The 17,713-nt window shown below is 45.0% G+C and overlaps 1 protein-coding gene across 13 annotated transcripts in view; it reads right to left on the bottom strand.

Annotated features, from left to right (window-relative positions):
* The window catches only part of TSNARE1 (t-SNARE domain containing 1), a 449,947-nt gene that overhangs the window by 397,248 nt on the left and 34,986 nt on the right, over nucleotides 1-17,713 (bottom strand). For 6 of the 13 annotated variants that reach the window (XM_033512481.1, XM_015619054.1, XM_015619060.1 and 3 more), the window contains exon 3: nucleotides 9,031-9,082. The exons of 1 other annotated variant lie outside the window; for it this stretch is intronic. The gene's annotated coding sequence lies outside the window, so the exon portion shown is untranslated. The remainder of the gene's footprint in view (nucleotides 1-9,030; nucleotides 9,083-17,713) is intronic. 6 more of the 13 variants (XM_015619058.1, XM_015619062.1, XM_015619063.1 and 3 more) reach the window with 1 other exon arrangement.

Raw genomic sequence — 17,713 nt, forward strand, 5'->3', positions numbered from 1 at the left:
AAAGGAGTTCATAAAATAACACTTTGCCACTGACAATCAGGCAGAACAAGATGATCTCTAAAGCCCTTTCCAATCCAAACCATTCTGTGATTAAGAGCCCAATTATTTTCCATGAGCTGGGCTAAACCAAGAAGAAAGGTATGAAGATCTGGACCTGGAGATGCAGCCACAATAGCATAACCTGAAATAGCTCTGTCTTCATCATAACCCCACTACAAGATATCCAAGATGCTGGCTGAGGACATGCAGGAAATTGAGATTTTGCCAACTTTAAAAATTCCCTAACAGCAATTCCAAGCAGTGCCAAACTCTTGCCAATTAAAAAACAGGAGTGGATACTCAGTAAACCTTGCAAACTTCTTTTTCTGACTCACATGCTCCTTGTTTTCCATCCACAGAGGTCAAACCCTCCAAATTTTCCATTTGAGCCATGGGATTGAAAAGCTCCTACAACCACATGTACAAACAAAGCAGCTGTGTAGTTACACCTCTCAGTGCTCAGTAACGTGATTAATTGCCACCAGTAGCACTATTATGTTGTCTGAGGGATATATAGATATTGAATGCATTAAAACAAAGTTGCAATTACTTTAAGTAAAAAAGGGTAGAGTTTTTAAAACACAGAGTTGTATTTTATACCAAAGCTCAAGATTTCTTCAGAACATCTGCAGGCAGAAACAGGACAAAAAAAGCCACGGGAGCACTTAATCATAAAAGACAGAAAAGTCAAGGTTAGCTTTATCCAGGCCATGACTTTTCAAAAGTTGGGGTTTTGTTTGTTTTGCCTTCATTAGAGGGAGATGCTACTGCAGAAATCATGATAAAAATTAAGGGTGGGTTCACAGCACGGGTCTGTGCCAGTGCACTTCTCCCTGGATAACGTCAGATCCTCACAAACCCTGTCAGAGCACTGCCAAAGCTGATTTAACTGGGTGTGACAGACTCAGAAAGCTCTTCCCCATCAAAATCAGTTAGGACATAATAGAAAGTCTATCAACTTCCAGTCCTGTAAATATTAGCTTTCAAAAGCTATTGCAAAACACAGTCTTTTGGGTTTTTTAAGGAGAAAATTGTTTATCGCTTCAATACCATGAGTCAATTTCTCTGCTACCCAGCTTTTTTCCTCCCCTTGTTCTCTAATAAATAATTACAAACCCGAATTTTTAGAGTATATTGCAAATATCCCATAGCCTGTAGAATGTCCTCCCCCCACCCATATTAATCTCTCAACATATTTAAGTACCTGCTAAATTAGACAGTAAAGGTTTTCTTTGACTTATGGCTACACTATAGCAGCAGCAGAGACTACATAAGTTACTATAAATATAGTTCTTAAAAGATAATTTGAGCTGTTTATCAGAAATGACATTTGTGAGAGTGGTTGTGAGAGAAAAAAAAACAGTTCAGTCAAGGCCAACAGCATCTGCAGGCCAGGTCAGGGAAAACTTCACCTCAGCCAAGGAGCAGCATTTCAAATCATGGAATGGTTTGGCTTGGAAGGGACCTTCAAGATCATCCAATTCCAACCCTCTGCCATGGGCAAGGACACCTTCCACCAGGCCACATTGCTAGAGCTCCATCCAAACTGGCCTGAACACTCTAAGAACCATTTTCTTCTAAAAATCCCCCACTGCACTGACAAGAAAGGTGGGGAAAACTTTTCAGCAGGGCTTGTTGCGATAGGACAAGGGGGAGTGGTTTTAAGCTAAAAGAAGGCTGGTTAAGATTAGATAATAAGGAGGAAATTTTTTACAGTGTTGGTGGTAAACACCAGAAAAGGCTTCCCAGAGAGGTGATGGACACCCCATCCCTGGAAACATTCCAGGCCAGGTTGGATGGGGCTCTGAGCAATGTGATGTGGTTGAGAAGGTCCCTGATCATTTGACTTGGTGATCTTTAACAGCACTTTCTGGTATGTGATTTGTGTCTTGTAGAGTTTTCCAGCACTGAGCTTCTTTGTTTAGCCTGCTTTCACTGCAGACACAGGAGGGCAAACAAAAGGAAGGAAGGAAGGAAGGGGGAAAAAAGAAAAATGGAAGGGCAGAAAGGAATGAAAAAGGATAAAAAGGCAGCTCTGTGGACATTGAGGGAAAAGAAAATAAAAGAACAGGAAAAGGAAGGGAAAGGAAGAGGGAAAGGGAGAAAAACACAGGGTTTTTCTTGTCCAGTTTAAGGGTTAGAGAAAGAATGGAAATAACATCTTTCCTTAACTGGCACTGGGAGGATATGGAGCTATTTAAAAATACAGTGATATGCCAAATTTACTCATTCCTACAAAAATCAATGTCCACAGCCACAGGTTTTTGTTTATAAAATAGAGGTCCTGCACGTTCTTAAGTTAACTGAGCTTTGGTCGATACATGACGTAATTTTATGTATTTTTATTATAAAAATGCCTCCAGTGGGACAAAAGGCTGGTTCTAAGTGCAGGGGAGGAAACAGACTGTTCAATGCCCCTGGCAACAGCTTAATGGGAAAGCACAGATATTTTAAATTGCTTTTTAATCACTTCTAGATATTTTATCCCCCAAATTGTGACCATTTACTGAACAACTGCACCTTATTGGGAATGAGCAATGCCAGCAGGCACAGACAATATTTTGCATTTGACAAAGGTGCTCTGATCCTTTGGAATAATATTCACACACACCAGCACTGAAGTTGAACTTTTTCAATTCTCTCCTTGCAGGTTTTCCTTATTTATTTCTGCATTTATTTATTTTTATATTCTGTTTAAAAACCAAATTTGATAGATTTCTTTATCTGCTTCCCAGCTGCTCTCTCAAAACAGACAGAGAACACTTTTTTCTACCTTAAAATACAGTCCTAACTCAAAAGTTCCCAGAACAAGATCCTTCCTTCATGGCCAGCTTGAGCCAGAGCAGATCATCTCAGACAATTGCATTGCTGAGGAGACAGGGATTGATGGCATAAACCAACCTGCAGGAACAACTTTAAAACCATAAACATTGATTCAAAACATCTTGAAATGCTAAAATGCCCTCTCTAAGTGACAGGCACTGTGCCATGGCCTCTCCCCTTCCTTACCCCGACCCTCCTTGACTTTATGAACTCTCCTGCCCTGCTGTTGTAGCTATCTGGAAAATGAGAGTGGGAAGCAGAGTGAGTTGGGAAGTCACAGAGAATTTCAAAGTTTCATCCGCATTTCAAATTCTATAGAAAAACTGTCATTTTAGAAGAGAGTGATGTCCTTTCCCTTGGAATTCATTCAACAGATTTGGATAGTGCCACAGGGTTTCCTCCTCCTAGTGTTTGATGCTGGGTATTTTTTGGGCTCTGGAGACTGTTCCTGTGCAATCACTGCTTGTTTGCCTTCCCTCTGCTCTGTAGCTGCCAACACAATCCTCTTCCAAACCTACACACAGTTCAACATTGTGATCCATCTCCAAGGGATGCTGATCACAATGTTGAACTGTGTGTAGGTTTGGAAGAGCATTTTGTTGTTGGAACAAGATGATCTTTAATGTCCCTTCCAAGCCAAAGCATTTTATGGATTCTGTGACTCCCAGAGCACCCGCTCTAACACCACCCCTTAGATGGTATCTCCATCTTTACATACTGTGAGAGGACCAAAAAAGAGAGGAAAGATCCCAGTCATGGCTCCATAAAATAACCTCAATTTTGCAGCAAGCAAGCTGGAGGGCTGCCATTTCATTCAGCTGAAATATAAATACATTCAGCCTTTTGGATCTCTAAAGGCAGAAGGAACTCACATCAGCTTCTTCCTCTCTGCTCAGGAAAATAAAGGGACATCTGGATTTACCCCTTTTGCTGGTACCTTGCACAACACCAGCTCTAGGCTGTCATCCCAAACCAGCACAGGAACCTGCCTGTGTGGGGAAGAGATGTTTTTAAAAGACACCAAAAAAAATACAAATGTGGCAAATAGGAGCAAACAGAAAGCTGCAAGGCACGGGGATGTAGATAATTCAAAATATACTGATGTGCCCTGCAGAATGGAGGCTGCAGCCAAAAAGTCTGGCCTGACAGGGCAGATTCACTCGCTGCAGAAATGAAGGTGGTCTCATGGTTGCCTCTCCCTTAAGACAAGGAGGCACCTGCTCCTGATTTTGGGACCTGAGTTTCTGTAAATTCCAGGTGAAAAGAGAAAAATTAACTCCATTCCTTCAAAAATTGCATGCATAAATAAATCAGGTCAAATCCTCAACCCTATCACAGAATCCCAACCATAAGTTGGCTGCCATTTGATAAAGGGAGGGCAAGAACAGTTTCATCTTTCCCCCACGGCACTTTAGAAGAAAAAGAGAACATTTTTAGGCTGGAAAAGAGGTGACTTGAGATGCTCCCATAGTGTGAGATGTGGGAAAGACATTAATATCCAGATCCATGTGTTTTCAGGTGCTGGTGCTTGGTTCCCAGCACAGGAAAGCTTCCATCAATCCCTTAATATGCAGTGGAAATTAATCTAATTTTTTGAAGATTACAAACATCCAGGAGCTGTCCTTAGTAACAGCTACTGCAACAACTGTAATTTCACTTATCTGTATTTCCCCACATCTCAAAGGAAAAAACATAGAATCATAGAAGGATCCAGGTTAGATGGGACCTTAAAGAATTCATTATTCTAACCCTCTGCCATGGGCAGGGACACCTTCCACTATCCCAGGTTGCTCCAAGCCCTGTCCAGCCCAGCCTTGGACACTTCCAGGCATGGGGCATCCACAGCTTCTCTGGGCAACCTGTGCCAGGGCCTCACCTTCCTCACATCTTCCTAATCTCTAATCTAAATCTCTCTTCTGTCAGTTTGAAGCCGTTCCCTCCTGTTCTGTCATTCCATCCCTTGTTCAAAGTCCCTCCCCAGGTCTCTTTTAGCATTTTTAGGCACTGGAAGGGGCTCAAAGGTCTCCCTGGAGCCTTCTCCAGGCAGAACATCCCCAACTCTTTCATCCTGTCCTCCCTGGAGAGGTGCTCCAGCCTTCTGATTAGAAATCCTTCCTTAACACCCAGGTTTTCCCCATCTGAGGAGCACTCCCAAATCACAAGAAACCCTCTTCCCATGTGGTGCACGGCAGACACCTCCCACAGCCAGACAGCAGCGTTCGCATCCAACAATGGAAACCTTCCCTCTATTTGCATGCTCGGCTCTGCCAAAAACAAAGCACACCACTCAAGTGGGAGAACACCTTCCTACTTCTTCAGGGAAGACCAGGGAATTTGTGCAGATCCCTGGTTACTTGGAGGCAGCGTTTCTCAAGGAAGGCAACTGAGGGAGCTCAGAGCAGCAACTCTGAGTGCTGAGGAGATAAGGACGGCAGCCCAGGAAATCAGCAATCCCAGCACAACACATCCACACGGCCTTGCCCACGGCTGTCACTTTGAGGAGAGCTTGCTACAAAACCAGCACAGAGATTATCTTGTTCTCTTGCAGGAATGCAAGGATTGAGATGCAGGGGAAAAGCAGCAAGATGGGAGCCGCAGGCTTTGTGGAGGTGCAGCCAGCTCTGCTCACTGAGCAGAGACCACCACATGGAGGAAATCCGGCCAGAAACCACCCCAGCGCTGGAATGTTGGCCAAGAAACTGGTTTGAGAGAACACAAAATGTGCCAGCAGCCTGATGACACTGCCCATTGCTCTGAGGGAGATGCCCTGAATGCCAGGACATCCTGATGAAGGCAGGCATGGGTAGTTATCAGATTAACCACCCAGGGAGAAGGGTTTATGGGTCACCACAGTGCTCACATCACATGCTGACAGCTGGGACAGACACACAAGGGTGTTGCATAATGGCTCTTTTTCCTTTCCACAGAGGAAATCCCACAGAGCAGTGTCACAACCCGGGATCACCAGTGTGTGGTGAGGACTCGGAGCAGCTCGCTGAGAGGGGAGCAATGGCAGGCCAGGTGCTCCAGGAGTCCACAAAGAATTATGGAATTGTTTAGGTCATAAAAGACCTTTAATATCATCAAGTCACAGCCTTAACCAAACATTGATTGCAAAGGCCACCACTATGCTGTGTCCCCAAGTACCACACCTGCACACCTGTTAAATCCCTCTCCCACTTCCTTGGGCAGCCTGTTTCAATGCTTGACCACTCTCTTGGTGAAGAAATTATTCCCAATATCAAATCTAAACCTTCCCTGGAACCACTTGAAGCCATTTTCTCTTGTCCCATCACCAACTTTGACCCCTTGTATCTGCCCTTGGACAAAGAAAGTGTCCAGGTCCTTCACACCCCTAAAGACAAAATCAACACATGAGAGAACAGCTCATGAAAAGCAGCAGCATTTGTGAGGTTCACCACTGACACTTGAAAAGATCAGAAAGATGGGGACAAGGAGAAAATGCAATGAGATCTAGCAAGGAGCTGGGCACAATGAGGACATCAACACATGAATGCTACATCTCTATTTGTTTTAACCAATAAAGGTTTATTTTATGAATTGTTGTGTGCACACAGATGTACATTTATGACTGATAAAAACACAATTTTTCCAATTACAGTGCCTATAACAGAAAGCACCAATGACCAGACAAAGACAGAAAACCGCTCAGTAACACAAAAAGTTTGGGCAGTGAAGTTGATGCTGGACACAAATCCAGGCAGAAGCTTAGCCCCAGCCAACCTCTTACTTGCATCACCTGAATGGCTGAGGCACAGGTCAGGCCAGTTGAACCAAGTCCCCAGGGGGACCCTGCTGGTCTACTTAGCAAGGAGAGACCTCTCCAGACCTCAGCAGCCTCCGGCAAACACTTGGTCATGTGGATGAAGGGCTGGGGCCAGGGAGCACCTTGTGCTTGTGCCCTGTGCAGCCCTTCCAGCAAAAGTGCCTTCACTGGTGCTCATTCATCACAGAGCATGAAAAGGTAAAAACAACTCCACTGCCTGGACTTCCAGGGTATCAGGAGGTGAAAAAGAACAAATCTGAGCAAGAACAAATCTGAGCATTAGACTCTCTGCTCCAATGATGTCCTTCTACAGCTTTGCTCCCAAAGCACCACATGTGGCTACCAAGCAGTGAGATTTTCAAGGACATTCCACACCCAACAAGGTGTATGTGACTCTTACCGAAGGGTTTCCATCCACTTTTCTCATCATACAGCAGATAGACAGGGAGAGCAACAGACCCCTGGTACACATGGGGTGGGGAGAGGGCAACCAATGAGTGTGCAAGAGCACAAAGACAACACAGGGACAGTGACAGGACTGAACTGGTCAACAAATTGACGGGGGCTAAAATGTTGTCAACACAGCCAAGCACCATCACAACAGCTGGGGAGAGAGAGATCCTGACCCCAGCTTGGCTGACACCATCAGTGCAGCTCTCAAAGCACCACAGGACTTCCACATTCATCACACCTGGTGTTCTTTAAATTCACCACCTCCAATGCCCTGCCCCGGGCTCGTGACTCCAGATCCAGCAAGGGCAAGACTGGTCACCCACACAGGGATGCCACAACAGTTATTTTCCCCCTCACTGCTAAAACAATCTGCCCCACCACCTGGCTGACTACAGCTTTCTAACCCATTGGTCCAGGTTGCTCCCAGGGGCCACATTGCCATGGACCTGCTCCTTTCTGCCACACAGAAGAAATTGCACATGGAAGTAAGAGATGGGAAGGGAAAGCCATAAAACTGAGAAAAGACATCCTCAGCAATATTTGTTTTAAGGCATGACTAGCTCGTACTGAAAGCCAGATTCTCTGGTTTTCAGTCCAGACCCTTGTGGGAGGACAATTTATGTTCTCTCTCTCTCCAGCCAGACATGGTGCTGGGGGACTATTCAGGGCAGCAGTAACACCACTAAAGCTCTTTTCTCAGTACTGCTGTGAGGAGACTCAGGGGCACTGAACATTGGTGTTTAGGGAAACATCACCTGTATCAAAGGGGACACCCATCACACTGATTCAGCACCGGTGCTGCCAAAGGTGACAGGATAATTACACAAAGCACTGCTCCCTCCCTAAACACCAGCCTTACAGGGGATGAATAAGTTTCTGTCTCCAGGGTCACCAAGGAGGAGTCCTATAAATCTCCCTATGCCTCCAAGGGGAGGTAAACCTGGTGGGAGGGGCAGAATAGTCCCAAAAAAAGCCAGAGGATCTTGGCTGTGGCTGTGCTGCCCACAAATGGATCTGCCATGGCTGGATGTGCTGCTGGAGCAAAAAGCAATTCCCCTGAGAGGGAACCACTGAGCATCCAGTGGAAACATGAACATCCCCCAGTGTGGCATGGGACCAGCACGCCCCTGCTTGTCTTTCACATTGCCCAGGGAGACCAACAAGGCTTTGCCACCCTGGCAGGAGTTTCCAGGATGAGGAACATGAAGTTAAACCTCAAGACCTACAGAACAATGAAGTTCTCACTGATTTCAGGAAATTTGGGATGGATTTTTTAGTTGGGCCTGTAGTGTCAGGGTAACGGTTTCAAACTGAAAGAGGGTAGTGGGGTCAGGCGAGAAAAAGATTTTGGTAAGACCAAATGATGCCCACAGAGGTGACAGGTGCCCCATCCCTGGAAAGATTCAGGGTGAGATGGGGCTGTGAGCAACCAGATTAAGTTGGAGATGTCCCTGCTCATTGAAGGGGAGTTGGATTTTATAACCTTCGAAAGTTGCTTCCAACCCAGACTATTCCATGGTTCAAATTCTGCCAGGCATCCTTAAGCACACAAGTTTCAAAGCACTGCCATTCTGCATGTTTATTTTATTCCTGTGCATGGTTTGCTCTAGAGATCAGAGACATGGAACCAGCAAAGGATCAGCACAGTGAGAACACAGGGAGAACATGAAAATATGGGCAAAGCTCTGAGACAACTCTAGGATAAGGTTGCTTTCCATATGAGCGAAGATAAAGCACTCCCTCCCCAGCCTCACCAGCAAAACCTCCCATAAACCAGCTCTCCCTTTTGGCAACTAGGTCCAAAAGAGAGTGAAACTCCTACAAAATGAAAGTCAGGGGAAAAAAAAATGTTTCTCAAGGGCAAAATTTTATTTGCATCTGCCTGAGCCCCACGTTCAGATGACCCACTCCTGAAGAGATGCTCTTACCAGCTGCTTACCAAGTTCTGCTCTCCTGGGGCACACAAGACTTTCTTCTAATCTGGAAGAAAAAGCAAGACAATTGATAAGTACTGGGAAAAAACCCTATTTCAGTGTCATGGTTAAGGACATGGCCACCATCAGCACCAAGAGCTCTGATATCCAGGCACATCCTGCAGCCTCTGAGCTGGGCTGTAGGAACAGGTACAAAAAGAACAGTTGGTTCCCCAAAACATCACTGCTGAGCATGGGGAACAGCATCTCATTTTCAAAAGAAAGTTGGTATAAATCTTTAAAATTCCTAGAAGGTTTTAATATTTCCAGATTAGCAACGACACAAAATCAGGGGATTGTAATTGTTTGGAGGACACCTGCAAGAATAATAAATAACAAATCAAAACCTTCAAAGGAAAATGAGAATCACTTGTTTAAGTGTCCAGTCTTCTTTAAGATCCCGCACCTGCTGTGGGAGGAACACTCTGGCCACAATCCAGTTAAGCATTTCTGTGTGTCAGATTTGAGAGAACAGGGAGAACCCTGCTGAATCAAAGTCTTGGCATTTCTCACCAGCCGCTTCTTTCTCTCTCCTGCTGGCCTTCAAACATGTACACACACTCCTACCTTCCAAGAATTTCCAATTTTAGCTTTTATTCTAGAAACAACACCTCCTGGTTACAAAAGCAGCCAAGCTTGCTGCCAGGAAAAAGCACTGGTACAACCCCAAGGGGCAGGTCCTGCATTAGACAAGCACCAGGCAGCTCTCAAGAGCTCACAAAAGGCCTTTTAATTAATACGCCTACTTGCTTTGCTCAATTAACACCAGTGAGGAAACCCTTCACACACTGCCTTCGGCTCTGGTCACTGTGGGCTGAACACTTTAAAATCCTTTTGCATTAATAAATACTTCCTATACAAATGCCATATACTTCCTACACACATGCTCTATACAGAAAGCTCAGTTGAAAAAAAGAATAAAATAAAATAAAAAAAAAGGAAGCAATTTCCCCAGAGAGAAAAATTCAGAGATAAAATTGCAGCAATGATTTATATTTGCCCAGAGCAGCTGAGCAGCAATCCCAGCCCTTGGTGACCTCTGTGCAAATACACCAAGCCAATTACACACTGTGACAGAGGATTTTCCCCTCCCAGAGCAGCAGCTTCTTGTTGCTCGGAGTGAGAAACATCAAAAGGTACTGCAACAAGTGAGTGTGTGTTACTGAGCAGGCTGGGGACAACCAGCCTCGAGGTTTAATCAAGATTTGGAACCAATTGTGTGAGAGGTTTTGTAAACATTGATCTTATTGAGTTGTTACATCTGGAGGATGTAATTCCCAACGACCTGCCCGTTTAACCCATGGAAATCACCACGGGGCAACTCAGCTCAATCCTTCCACTCCATCTCTTCTTGTTTGCTGTGGTCTTCAATAGCAGATGAGTGCTAATCCACTTCATCCTTCAGTGTCCCACACTTGGGACGTGCCCAGCAGCACTTTTGTGTCCTTTTGGCAAGATAAAAGGGAAAATACAAACTTTTTAAAACCACCAGTCCTAGCCACCAGCTGACAGAAGAGATGCTCTCAGTTTCCTAGAATTACAGAATAATTTAGGTTAGAAAAGACCTTTCAGATCCATTAGTGCAACTACTAAGTATTGCCAAGGCACCACTAACCCATGTCCCCAAGTGCCACATCCACACATCTTTAAATACCTCCAGGAATGGTGACTCAACCATGTCCCTGAGTAGCCTCCTCCAATGCTTGAAAAACCTTTCAGTGAGGAAATTTTTCCTAGTTTCAAATCTAAACCTCCCTGGTGCAAACTGAGACCATTTCCTCTTGTCACTTGCTGCTTGGGAAGAGTGGGCAGGACATGGTGATGTGCAGCCTGCCAGACCCCTTGTTTGGCCCAGGACATCCTGGTTCCAGCTTCTTGTTGAGCCACATCATCACTGCTCTGGTTATGAGGATGCTTTTTCTCCTGGACATCCCAGAGCCCCTTTCCTTCACCCTGCTTCTTTAGAAAGAAAACCAGAAAACAGGGGCTGAGAGCTGGGAATTTGTGACTTCACAGGCCATTCTTTTCTGCTACAGGAAAAGAAATAAATTAGGAAGAATATGATGAGAAGCAGGTAAAAGGTGTATTTATGTCTGGATTTAACCATCACAGGCTCACTATCCTTGTTTCCTGCAGGATTTCACTAAGAGTAGCCAAAACCCAGGTGACTCCAGCAGGAGAAAGAAAGAAGAAAGATCTTCTTCAGAAGATCCAAAACTCAGCTCATCCTACCAGTGCCCACAAGGACACTGAAATTCCAGATCCCATCTGCTCCCCAAAAGGGGAAGTTACCCCTCCTCCTGAGATGTCTACAAGGGAAACCACCTCAACTTCTCAGCTGGTGCATTGAGTCTTCCTCAATTTGCTCCACCTGTGCTGTGCAGTCCACCATCTGCTTGGAACTGGGATGGGAGTACCCTTTTCTAACACCCCAAATGCACCAGCTTAATTATTATGCTTTGGGTTTTTTGTGGAGGGTTTGTCTATTTTCGTCTTTGTTTGAAGCATTCTGCCATGGGACAAAATGACTTCTGCCTGCACTGAGAGAGGAAATGCCATCAGGATTGTTTAATTGAGATTAATTTCAGGATTGAGGCCAGACTCAGGAAAGGTGGCAGAAATCCCTCATAGCTGGACAACAAGGTTGAGGATTTATGAGTAATTCTCCTGAGCTATGCACCCAGTGCCTTGGGTATGAGTGACACATTCCTTTTTCCCTCCATGTTTGAATGGGAAATGTCATCCAAGCCCACAAACACAATATTTATTTAAAAAAAAAAAAAAAAAAAATAGAATAGCAACAACACAATTCCTGAGGTGGAGGCACAGAGTGCATCTCACTTGTACAATGTCCAATCAGCTGCTGTCTGGAGGAATTTCCCTGCTGGGTTCTGCAGGAATGTCCCCAAACTGCATCACAACCATGATGTACCTAATATTCCAAAAACCTAAAGAGCCTCTGGGGTAGAAACCAGGACAGTACCAATCCAAATCAACACAAACACTCCCGTGAACACCTCTGTTGTACCAATATTTTTGATATGGAGAGATGAATCCAGGCTTCCTCACTCCCTGCTGCTGAGCCACCACACCCATGGTCCTGCACATCCTGTCTGTGCTGATCTCACGTTCCTCCTTCCAGCCCAAAGTGGCATCTCTGGATCCCAACCAGCTCCCACTTTTTGAGCAAGCAAAGGCTTTCACATGGAGGTTATCTGAAGTTTGAAAACTGTCAAATCTCAGCTGCAAGGGAACTGGAGAGGAGAAATAGCAGCCTTTTTGTGGAGATGTCTCTGCTCCAGCTGAAGCCACCACCTTCCATCACTGAGCTGCCCTTTTGGGAATTCTCCATGCCCAGGCACCAGACATGAAGATTGCTAATGTCAGTTCCTGCTGGCATGACATCCACCCCACTTCTCCTGGGGATGAATGAGCAGATGGGACCAGTGGAAGATGGCTGCACTGGACAACTGAAGTCCTTCCAATCCAGAAACTCCCACCCAAAACACAGAGGATGAAAAGATCCTCCAGGGTCAGAATCTTTTTCCTAGGGGTAGGAACAGGGTGAAGAAAGACACGCAGGTGGTTACTGAGAGGCTGTGCAGACTAACTCAGGTCTGTGTGGTTAGTTTTACTGTTCCCCAAATCCCTGATTTGCTATTCCCCAGCCAACCCATTGCACTATTCCAGCAAAATAAGCACAATCCTGAAGAGTTTTGAAATTAATATGATGGTCTCTCAAGCGTCTTCTGTCATGCAGAATTAAAATTAAAATGTACACCCACCCTTGCCTCACTCCCTGAAATCCATCAGGCAGAAACTTCCCTGGGTCACGTCAAGAGACTCCGACAGCTGAAGGGGCTAATGGGAAACTGCATTTCCAGCTGCTGCCAGGCTTCAGAGCAGGGTTCCAGCCACACCAGCACTGCTCCAGCAGACCAGCCCCTGCCTCAGACACAGCAAAGCTGCTTTTAGAGCAGTTTCCTCCATGCACAGGGGTGACAATCATCTTCCAATATAAATGGCTATGAGAGAACCAGAGGAATGGTGGTTTCCAGATGTCTTGGGAAAAAAAAAAGGCAACCATGAGGTTTTCTCAGGAAATAATTGCTGAAGAGCTCACGTGTGTTCTTGCTGTGCCATCATACTGACATGAGAGAAGTGAAAAATGGAAACCAGAAGAAAACTGATTCAATCTCTGCAAAAGCCTCAGGGGACAGGTGGCAGCAAACACAAAGTTCAGGGGCAACAACACACAATGACACCTCACAAAGCTGGGCATCCCTAAGGAGAGAAAGTTCTGAGAATCACAGAATCACAGAATGTACTGGGTTGGAAGTGACCTTACAGAACATCCTGGTCCAAGCCCTGGTCAACCTGGCCTTGAACACTTCCAGTGATGGGAAACCCACAGCATTTTTGGGCAACATGTTGCAGCACCCCCAACCCTCACAGGGAAGAATTTCTTAGTATCTAATATAAACCTGCCCTCTTTTCATTCTGAAGCCATTCGCTCTTGTTACATCACTCCATGCCCTTGTCCAAAGTCCCTCTCCAGCTCTCTTGGAATCCCTTCAGGCACTGGAAGGGGCTCTCAGCTTTCCCTGGGGCCTTCCCTTCCCCAGGCTGAACAACCCCAACTCTCTCAGCCTGTCTCCAAAGCTCCAGTCCCGTGATCAGCTTGGTGGCCCTCTATTTGAACCATCTGGGGAAACATCTCCACTCTCAATGCAACACAAACAAAGAGCTTTGGAGCAAAGAACTGAACTACCAGACCAGGGCCCAACCCTGATATCTGAGCTACAGCTGGTCTTACACTGCATCTCCAGCTCAGATCAGAGGGAACACTGGGAGAGACACTGACTCACAGCTCTGAAATCATTGTGAAAACCCTGTTCAGCAGCAAGGCACCAACATGGCAAGTCAAGACATTCCCAAGGTCGTGCTGCAAACCCCAAATGATTTTTCTTTTCCTTGTGCACGTGGCTGACATTTCCTTCATGGCTCATCACATCATCAGGACCACAGCAAGAAAACCGACACCCTCTCAGACACCTTTTGGGAGAGCAAACACAGCTGCCTGCACTTGATGGCTATTTTGGGGTTGAAATTGAGATGCAGATTGCTGCCAAAACAACCACCCTGGGGGAGCTGTTGCTTTTTCTCTTGAAATGCAGAGATACTTTCCATTTCTTCCCTCCTCTTACTTCTACTGATTTTACCAGATTTCTCAGAGAAGGAAACAGCAATTGCATGACTCAGAGGGAGAATCACGTTCCACCCATCACAGAAATGCTCACGTGCATGTAAGGAGCTGGGTGAGACAGTCTTTTGTCCTAGGCCATGGGTGTCAGACTGACAAAGCTCTGTCATGTGCCCAGAAAAAAGCACAGGCAAGAGAAGAAGCAACAGCACCAAGAGTCAGAGGCTAAAATTGCAGGGCTGTGATGAACAGAAACAGGTTTCCTCCAAGAAACCAAGTCGACCATGAAAGTTCTCATCCCATGTGCAGAAGAAGTCACAGGAGGAGAAATCTACAACTTTCAGCATGGAAGAGGCTGTGTGGGATCTGGTCAGGATGATCAGTGTGGTCAAGGGATAAAAACCATACCCAGGAGCAAAGTGAAAGCAACAACCCTTAGCGATGCCCACAATATCTCATCTACCACGCTGACTTGCCTTCTTCACATGCTTTAAACTTTTGGAACACACCTCCAGAAAAAGTTGTGATGGACTGGAATATATTTTCCATTATTTCCACTTTTACTGAACTTTTATTGTGGTGCCCAAATATCCAATTGCTGAGAAGGTGGAGTGGGGGTTGGCAGGGCTCAGAAACACCAGGAGAAGAGATGGTTCCTCTGACACAGGAACAGCTCCTTGCACTGCACCAAAAGTCCTGCCATAGGAACAAGAACATGATCCCCTACAAAACTGCAAAATTCACTGCATAGTGGGCAGATATTTACAGCCCCCAGGGCTGTTTTCACAGTTATGATTCCTCCTTATCCCTAATACAGCTGACAGCAACAAGTGTAGGATCTGCAGACTCCATGCAGGGGAAGACAACTCACAAAGGTGTAAAGGCATCAGTGCATTTCAGCAAGGCCTTCAGAGTGAGTTATCTGATGTTTTAGACTTCACTGATGGCATTTATGAGTTTAAAAATGCATATAAGGCTTCAACATCCTCTCCCAGCCGCTCTCTTTAGGATGCAAATGCAGTTTAACACAATTAGACAGGACAAAAAGCCCAGACATTTTACAGGATCAACTGCATTCCAGTTGTCAGGGAAAATAAAGAGACACCAGCTGAACAGACAGGCTGGACAAAAGCCTGTTTTCATCTCTGGATGGTTTTCAGATCAGCACAGGACTGTGCAAGGAGGAAGAGGCTTTTTCCAAAAGGCATCAAGCCCTGCTACAGCTCTACACAGGGAAAAAAAATTGCCAACAAATAATCGAGTAATCCTATATTTGTTAGCAAGAAAATATAAATTAAGAAATACAAATACACTTTATTAAAAAAAATTAAAATCTCATATTTAAAACTGGAAAACAAAAAACCTCCAAGAAAGATGCCAGAGCACCTTGCTACATTTACAGATGTAAATAAAGCAGGGAAGAAGTAAATGAAGGAAGGGAATTTTAGATCAGATATTGAGAAGAAATTCTTTACTGTAAGTGTGGTGAGGCCCTGGCACAGGTTGCACAGAGAGGCTGAGGACTCCCCATCCCTGGAAGTGTTCAGGGCCAGGTTGGACAGGGCTTGGAGCAACCTGGGGTAGTGGAAGGTGCCCCCACTCATGGCAGTAGGGTCAGAATAAAATGATCTTTAAGGTCTCTTTTCACCCAAAACATTCCATGGCTCTGTGATTCTCTGTGTTATCTGAAACCCCTAACATTAGGACAGAAAAGAGAGAGGAGAGAGAAAGCTCAGTGTGAGGTTTCTGGAAGCTCAAGACATTTATTTCCATTCCTCAAGGTTCAGAACTGAGCAGTTGACAAAGTGTCTGGAGGTACCTTGAAACACTTCCCATCACGACTGCTCTTTTAAAGGAGAAGCAATGTGAAATTGGCAGGAAGTATACTGTTCTATATAATTTGTTATCTTTCAAAGAAAAATCAATCGTCCCTAGTTCTCTAGGTATTTCTTTTTTCTTTTTATTTTCTATTAAAAGACCTAAATAAAGCATTTCTGTTACTGCAGACTACAATTAAAAAAAAATTTAAATAAACATATTTATTAATTAAATCTTCTGGAGTATCTCTGCTATGGAGACAGGATGAGAGAGTTGGTGTTGTTCAACCTGGAGAAGGGAAGGCTCCAGGCAGACTTTAGAGCACCTTTTCAGTCCTAGAGGAGCTCCAAGAGAGCTGGAGAGAGACTCCGGACAAGGGCATGGAGTGACAGGACAAGTGGCAATGGATTTAAGCTGAAAGCAGAAAGATTTGGATTAGCTTTAGTAAGAAATTCTCTGCCATGAGGATGGTGAGGCCCCTGCACAGGTTTCCCAGAGAAGCTGTGGCTACCCCATCCCTGCAAGTGTCCAAGGCCAGGTTGGACATGACTTGGAGCAACCTGGGATAGTGGAAAATGTCCCTGCCCATGGCAGGAGGTTGGAATAAGGTTTTCTTTAATGTCCCTTCCAACCCAAACCATTCTGTGATTCCATTAATGATTTTTGGATCTACCCTTGAACTCCCCAGTGATTCCTGAGGACCTTTAGGTGGCAACAGAAGCATTGACAAGATGTTTCTAGGAAAATTCAAAACAACTGGAGCTTCTCTTTCTAAACAACAGGATCAGGAGGCTGTCAGGAATCATCAGTCTGGCAGCTCTATCACTGCAAGAAGAAGTGAGATGGAAAACCAGCTGAGCACAGGTGCAAGGTGCCAGGTGCTGTGTTTGCACACCTGACACGCTGAAGCTGCTTGGACCATCCCCCCACATCTCCATGCCTCCATCTCCCACCCTAAATCTTGCAGCATCAGCCTTTGGGGAGTGCTTTAGGACTTCTGGCTCTGTTACACAAGCTCAGGTGTTACCACCTCAAGCCCAGGTAATCCAACTCAAATCACTGCAGAGAGATAGCGGCAGGGCCTATCTGAAAATAGACAGAAATCCCCACCAAAAACATCTAAGTCGTCATGATAGAAAAATAAATCCAGGCAGATTGTTGCTTGCATTGTATGAATCATCATGTTGTTATAGCAACTTCATATCTGCACCCAATCTGAAAACCAAGCACAGCTGAAATAATATAACAGCATTAAGTTAAAATGATATATAACAAGACAAAAATGGATCAGCTCGATCTCCGAGGAGCACCCACACTTCTTTCTCACCCTCTTCCCTCCCTTTGAAAACATTGCTTTGCTGTATTTAAACAATTAAAAAAAAACAAAACCACACTTGGAGCTCATGGAGAAGAGGAGCACTAATGAGATTTTGAATTCAAGGAGAATCTCACAGTACCATGGAATCACGGAGTGGTTTAGGTTGGAAAGGACCTTAAAGAAAACCCTGCTCCAACCCCTCTGACATGGGCAGGGATGTTTTTCACCACCTTTAAATAAAAACAAGTGTAATTCCCAGTTAGAACCACCAGCCAACTGCCCCTATTGTTCTCATGAAC

The sequence above is a fragment of the Parus major genome, chromosome 2 (assembly GCF_001522545.3).
Source record: "Parus major isolate Abel chromosome 2, Parus_major1.1, whole genome shotgun sequence".
NCBI lineage: Eukaryota > Metazoa > Chordata > Aves > Passeriformes > Paridae > Parus > Parus major.